The 7726-nt window shown below is 52.0% G+C and overlaps 1 pseudogene; it reads right to left on the reverse strand.

Annotated features, from left to right (window-relative positions):
- Positions 1–5827: 5827 nt before the first annotated feature.
- LOC148436202 (uncharacterized) lies at positions 5828–6912 on the reverse strand (annotated as a pseudogene).
- Positions 6913–7726: the final 814 nt, after the last annotated feature.

Here is a 7726-nt window from a genome sequence, read left to right on the forward strand (position 1 = left end):
GTAAAAGGTTATAATATGCTTAAGGTATACTATTATCTACCTAAGTATAATATATATTTATATAAGTTTATAAACATAGGGTGTGGGGAGTTTAAATAGGGCTTTGTAGATATTATAATCATTTAATGTTTATGTATTAACTATTGTTACTGAAACATTGCTATTGTACTAGATTCAGTGCATAATATAATATTCACTAAATAACTTTTTTCCTCTAAGACTCTGGACCTCATTCAGAGGCGGTCGTTAGTTGCAAGCGGTCGCACTGAATCAGGACGGGCGCTTGCATTCTGAACGACTGCCTCCTTGTCGATCGCTAAGCTGTGGGTTAACACCCACAGCTCTAGCGACCGACATGGGTGATGGTCGCGATGGTCAAGATCATCGCGACCATCGGGGCTTACAACCAGACCCTAAGGTTTGGTCTGGCCACTCGTAAGCCCCAGGGTGCTTCCTGCTCTGATCGAGCAGGAAGCTCCCCACTGACATCAGCAATGATGTCAGTGGGGCCGCCCCCAAATGGCAAGCGTTCCGGCAGTAAAAATCTCAGTTTGGGCAGGCACGCCCCCTGCCCGCCTCCCAAACGGGGCGAGCTGTCACTCACCATCGACAGAGCGCCCCGTCTGCTGCGAGACCCCTAGCGACGGAGCTTCCGTCGCTAGCCGGGTCTCACGCATGCGCACGATGGAGCCGGCTCCGTCGTGCGCATGCCCAGTGGGGCAACATCGAGTCGGTTGCGAGTGCTCAGCGCGTGCGACCGACTCTGAATGACCCCCTTTGTCCTGAAGTTATCCAGTATAATAGAGTTATTATTCTTGGTCCCATATATAAATAAATTAGGTGTGTAATTTGTGTCCATCATATAGCCTATATTAAAATAGAGGATTTCCTGAACCAACCCCTCTTTCACCAAACTAGACAAAGCTTATCAGCTCGGTGGAGGCATCGCCAAGGTGAGACAGTGACAAGGCTTGTGTAGCCCTGCAAATCCTAAAAAAGGTATTTTAGAAGATCGGTAAGCAGGGGTTACATAAGTGACTTAGGACCTCATTCAGAGGCGGTCGCACGGAGCGATTTGTCGTAGCGAGCGATGTTTTTTTCAACTGCGCATGCGTGTACATGGCAGTGCATGTACGCAAGCCTGTCTTCCCGACCGCAATCCTCTTGCTCGCTAGTCACTACGAGGTCGTAGCTGTGATTGACATTTTGTGCCGTTTGTGGGTGGTTACAGGGGAAGGTGCTTGTGAACGGGGGTGTGGTGGTGCGCATGCAGGCGTGGTTGACCTTAAAAAGGGCGTTTTAAGGGCGTGCATATATTACTGAGCGAGTCATCACACACGTCATCTCGTTGCAATAACGACGCTACTGCTCGCAGAGCTAAGGGTAGCCCAGGGTCTACCTTAAGCATTGCGAGTGCTGGCGATGGTTTCTGCCTCAACCGATGTCTGTAGGCAATTAACAATGTAACAGGTGTTAATTGTGCTGACGTAGGTTGCCGCCTGCGACCGACTCTGAATTAGGCCGTAGAGATAGGAGGTGTGCTTTCATTGTTGTGGGTGTTTCCGCGCTTACGATGTGCGTTGCGACTGAGCACTCGGTTTGCATATTCTCGATCACTTTGGGTGCGACCTATCGCTCCCGAGCGACCGCCTCTGAATGAGGTCCTTAATGTATTCATAGCTATAAGCCAATTGGTTTCCCTGGAAAATCTGTGTGACCTATCAGAATATCTCATAAATGGAGAGATGTATCATCCCTTCTATAGAGCACAGCTGGAATAGTTGCCCCATAGCAACCAATCAGCTTCTAGCTATCATTTTTTTTTAATGTACTTTATAAATGATAGCTAGTAGTGGAGTGGTTGCTATGGGTAATGTCTCCACTTGTCCTCTTTTACACAATATGGCCAATTTCAATCATTTGTAACGACCAATAATGTAAAAAATGCCATTTTCTAGATGATTACGATACCGATCCGCATCCCCGGCATTATGATTCGGCATCGTAGATCAGATGAACCTGCAGTGAGATTTCGACCAATCGTGTACAATGTGACACACATCGTATGCTGTTTTGCTTGTTCAAAGATCCAATGTACGATGTATGATGTCTTGGAAAATCCCTGCCCACTCCCCTGTGCGAGCTTTTGACTGTGTTTTGAAATGAATATATACATCGCCTGTACTATACAGTACAACCTCATAAACGCTCTAGGTCAGATCACCTCGCACACTCATGCAACACAATCACACAACGCCTTAACTAAAATAAAGACAGACACATTGCGTTGGGTGAAGTGGGTCAGCTTTTTATTCAAACTATGATAAACTATTTAAGTGAGCCTATTTAGAATTATTATATCTAAAAATGTGAGAGAGAAAATGGTGGCGGGGGCTTGGATGGCCTATTATGCAACACAACATATCAAACATAATATCAGAAAAATAATAAATTAGCGAGCCTGAACAGCCCGCCCAATGAAACCTCGGGACCATCTGCCCCCTTGTTCCGTACAACTCGCAGGGTGTTGGCCTTCTGCCTGACCCTGCGGGGATTGCAACTTAGGGGGCCCCCGTGCCAGAGAGGGGGGACCGTACCACCTGGACCGGTGGTACTGACGACGCCCTAACGTCCGCCCCAGGCGCACGGGCAACCCCCCAGGGATGAACTAAAACTATCCATAACTCAACAAAACTAAAAGGCCATACAAGACCGGGCCAACAGGACACAGTCCACCACCGCCACCATAACTACCTACCAGCTATGAAACTAGACATCTAGACTCCTCAGACACCTAAACAAGTTTCTGGAAAAAATTTCCAAACCCCCTCTGGATAAGTGGACCCCGTCCGGTCGAAAAAGCTCCCTTTGAGACACCGGGATATTGTCATGCCTGGCTACCGCCCCACCGCTGGCGACGAGGGCCCTACGAACTACCGAATTTACTCTCCTCCTCGACATCTCAATGGCCCTAGGGTTCTTAGCCCCTCTCTAGACAAGTCTGGCCACAATTTCCGACCATATGATCATGCAAAAAGGCCAAGCCTCCACCAGTGCAATTAACTCCCTCCTAATAGTCATCCTTAGGTCCAGGCACGACCTGTCAGTGAGGTCATTCCCCCCCAAATGTATGAATAGGAAACGGGGGTACCCGAACCTAGCCACTGACTGGCTGAGGACATCCTGCAGCTGGGCCCAGCGCATACCCCGGTGCCCCATCCACCGGATATGCGGCATCTCTGGCAAAAAAATGTAGGAATGACCTACTACCCAGATAAAAGAGTCATCAAGCTGACCTCCTGGCAGGAAAAAAGGTAGAATAGATAGATTAATATAAAATCTTTGCAGGTATGGTTAAAATCACATTATGCTAACTTTAACAGCTAGGGGATGTGTGATAAATAACGCTAGGCCTATTTAATGCATATCCTATAACCTAGCATGAGGGGAGATTGGGCAGAAAAAATTTGGGAGGGGGATCCCAACTTGGCCTGAGGCAAAAACACAAAACTTCACTTGGCGGCAGAAGCCTAGGTTAAACCAGTGATAAAACAAAAATTCCTCAAGACCCCCACCTAGGGCGAGTAGCTAGTCCCCAAGTTGGGATGAGCGAAAGCTCGAAGTCAGGCGTAACCTAAGGTAACTACGCCCAGCCTTGAACCCCCGCAGCGCCTGCAGGCCAGCCATGCCCCCATCATATCATAGATCCTTTCGGGCCAATGAATGATTGGACGGGCCGTAATCCTGCGGCATCGACCCAGCAAGCAGGTGCAACCCTTCATCACCCATGACCGACCAAAAATGTAATGAAATGGGGAAAGGCACTGGGACAGCCCTTCCACAAAGCCGCCGAAACTTGCCGGCGGCCCAGCAAAGAACCACTCCCAGCAACCCCCCCCCCGTTTGTGGCCACCAAACTTTGGGTTTTGCCGCGCTGCACCCTGCCCGCTGCGTCTGCTCACCAGACGTCTGCAAAAGTGGAGAAGTGTCCCGTCATTTGACAAAGCTCACGCCGCCACTTCTACCGTCCCATTCTGGCAAGGAAAAAAGCACACGATGGCCGTGTCTCACAGCCCACAAAAACAATGTACGAGTAAGGTCAGAATTAGATCTTACCTCGCGGCCTCTCCCTCAATAGGAAACGGCTCCACCTTTCCCATGACGAGAGGTAAACCCTGAAGGTCCCAGGGGCCAGGGACCGGGATGCTACGGCCTCCATGATGTACGAACCACCTGCCAGACATAATCGGGACATGCATCACCGACCATGTTCGCCCAAGGGGCAAGTCTCCTAAACCTCGCCCACTGAAAACGCGAAAGCGCGTCAGCAACATCATTATTAGCCCCTGGAACATGCTGGGCGCGAAATTCAATGTTAAATTGGAGGCAGCGCGATATAATTTGCGCAATTAATCTAATGGCGGGCAGACCCGTCGCTTTTTGCCTGTTCAGCGCGTCCACTACCCCCATATTGTCGCACCAAAATATAATCGCTCTATCTTGCAATCGCCCTCCCCAGAGCTCCATAGCGACCATGATGGGGAAAAGCTCCAACAGCAGCATGTTCCTGGTCAAACCTTCTGCTATCCAGCTGTAGGGCCAAGGAGCAGCGCACCAATATTTTCCTAGCATCGCACCAAATCCCATAGCCCCAGCCGCGTCAGTGAACAGCTGCAATGTGACGTTTGATACCGGGGGGGCTTGCCAAATGCGAATGCCGTTAAAATTAGTTAGAAAGGCATCCCAAATAACTAAATCACGCCGAATTTCGCTAGTTAAACGCAGGAAATGATGCGGGCTACGAGCCTTTTGCGTCATTCTTTCGAGCTTCCTACAGAAAATCCTCCCGACCGGAATGACCCTACACGCAAAGTTGAAAAGACCCAACAGAGACTGGGTCTGCCTTAATGTCAGCTTACTTACTGACAGGGCCAACAGTATTTCATCCCGCAAATGCTGGACCTTCTCAACCGGCAGACGACAACAACCCGCAACCGTATCGATTTCTATGCCTAAAAACGAAAGTCTTGAGGTGGGTCCCTCTGTCTTGTTTTCCGCAATGGGAACCCCAAACTCGGAAAACAGCTTGAGCGTGTTTACGAGCAACTGCGCGCACCTAACGGAATCTCGTGGCTCCACTAATAAGAAGTCATCTAGGTAATGAGCGATGCCCGGCTCATGCGTCTCCCTAAACAGACACCAGTGTAGGAAGGTACTAAATTTCTCGAAATAAGCGCACGAAATAGAGCACCCAATGGGCAGGCATTTATCAAAATAAAATCCGTCATTGATCTTGAACCCCATTAAATGATAAATGTCCGGGGGCAGGGGAAGCAGTCGGAAAGCGGATTCGATGTCGACTTTACACATCAGCGCCCCTCCCCCAAACGAACGAACCAAGTCGAGCGCGTCATCAAAAGATTGATAAACCACGTGACAAAGTTCCTTGGGGATAGCATCGTTAACCGACAGGCCCCTCGGGTACGAAAGGTGATGAATAAAATGAAAGCTACCCTGGGTTTTCTTGGGGACCACTCCAACCGGTGATAAAACCAGACCCGAAATTGGAATTTCCGAGAAAGGGCCAATTATCCTACCCAAGTCTATTTCTTTATTTACCTTCCCTTGTAAAATCAACGGCATGTCACGAGCTGAACGAAGGTTCCGTCCGGAACCTCCCTGCACCCTAGCTACTAACGGAAGCCTAAACCCTACCGTAAAACCCTTGCGCAAGAACGTGGCTACGTCCTGAAGCTGGTACGCCTCAAGCCATGGTGCCATGGTCCCTGCCTTGACAGGCGTGGGGGCCCTGCCTAGGATGGTTGCCTTACTTGGTGGAGGGGGCACTAGGGCCACGACTGGCACTGCCCCCTTTTCCCCCTGACGTGCCTCCCGAACCTTTGGAGCATTCCTTAATCGGGTGGGTGCCCCCGCAACGGATGCATGTGTGTCGAAAACGACATCGCCCGCCCAACGCACATTGGCCATTGTTGAAGGCAAAGCATTTGCCATGTCCTGCCTTGGGACCCGGCCCCCGTGTCGATCCCCCGCTCGGTGCAGCTGCCTGTCCCCCAAAATTTCTCAGTAAGGGTGCCCCCTCCATTTGCGTGCGCTGTGGTTGCGTTACGTCCACAAAAATCTCTACGTCTTTTGTCCCAAAGTCTATAACTTCCCTACCGTGCTGTTTACGACAAAATTCTTCGTCGTACACCCGCCATGCACCGCCCCTGGAGTTGGTGAACATATCATGAATTAAGTACATGTACCTGATCACGCACATGTGTTCGTCGGGACGCGTCTCCAAGTAGCAGGAGGATATACATGTTTTTTAACCAAACATGATAGGACATGACCCCATCGCGGGCCGACCCCCCATGTTTTTTTGGTGGATACCCAAGCTCTTTTCCCCCGGCTGGTAAGCGCGAATATGTTGACATAACGTCCGCGCCTGATCCGATACCGGATCCTGGGCCGAACCCCACGCAGCACCGCTGTATTAGCGCATAAGACTCCCTCCGAACAGTCCGAATTCACTGACAAGCTGCTGCTGGACGAACGGTGCTTGCGCCTATGTCACCTGGACCTCTTCCTGCCAGCTCGCCGTGATGCCTCTGAGGAATCCGAGGAGGTGGAGGAAAGACTACTTGTTCCCTGTTCTGACCTATGCCGCCTACGCTTCTTCCTTCGCTGCGCCGATGCTTCCTGGCTACTACTGGAGCTACCGATCCAATCTGGATCGATGGAAGACTCACCATCTGACGGCCCAGCCGCACCCTCTGCTACCATGGCTAGAGGCCTTCCGCTGTCGTCTTGACTCTGCATCGTGGAATCCAGCAAGCTCTCTCCTGCTGGGACACAGACAATGCTATCTTGTACAGAAAGTGTTCGTCCCTGGCCTAGCGAATCATCCATGTCCGTACTATGTAAACCTTGAAGCGTTCCTGTGGACGCCCGGGGACCCGAAGCGCCGATGATCTTATCCGCCAGCGCTGCAACGCCCCCTCCTGACGCTATCTGGGTGCTGTTCTGAGCCAACAACGGCGCTAGCGCAGAGAGCAGTGATGCACACAGTGTGGACACGGTCTCCGCGCGCAACACTGGCACCGCAGCGGATGCAGCCTCGGATCTTGTCCGTGGCACTGTGGACCCCCGCACCAAATCGGCATATGACCTGCTACTGACCCCCCGAGCAGGCGCACCTCCCTCCAACCCCTCTGTGGAACCAGTAGAGGGTGGGGTGCTGCTTCTAACGGACACCCCGCCATCAATAGATAGGGACTCACTGGTGTCAGAGGGGGACGTAGTGACCCGCTCGAGCGGCAGATGGCGCACATTTTGACGCCTACCACCCTGCCTAGTGACCCCGCAACCGGCGTTGCCCTGGGCACGCCGGTCCAACACAGCCACAGCCCCAATGGAATGCATGTCGTTGCGGGCCGCTGAGCGCGCAGAACGCCTCAGCAGCGGAGACCGGCCGTGATCGGGTAAAGGAGGCGGGGGGGGGGCGGGCACGATCCCCCCCGCCTGGACGTGCGCGCAGGCGGGGATGCAGGCACCGTGGCCGCTCCCCGCCGAGAAGCAGGTCTCCGTGTCCTACCTCCGACACTAGGCCCAGCGTGGGCTATTGGTATGACGCCACGCGCAGCAGGGGAAGGCCCCGCTCCCTTCCCCCTACTGCGCCTCCCGGCCATAGATGCGGACGAGCCGTCCACACCCTGGCCAGGCG

The sequence above is a fragment of the Taudactylus pleione genome, unplaced genomic scaffold (assembly GCF_031769625.1).
Source record: "Taudactylus pleione unplaced genomic scaffold, aTauple2 ptg001915l, whole genome shotgun sequence".
Lineage (NCBI taxonomy): Eukaryota > Metazoa > Chordata > Amphibia > Anura > Myobatrachidae > Taudactylus > Taudactylus pleione.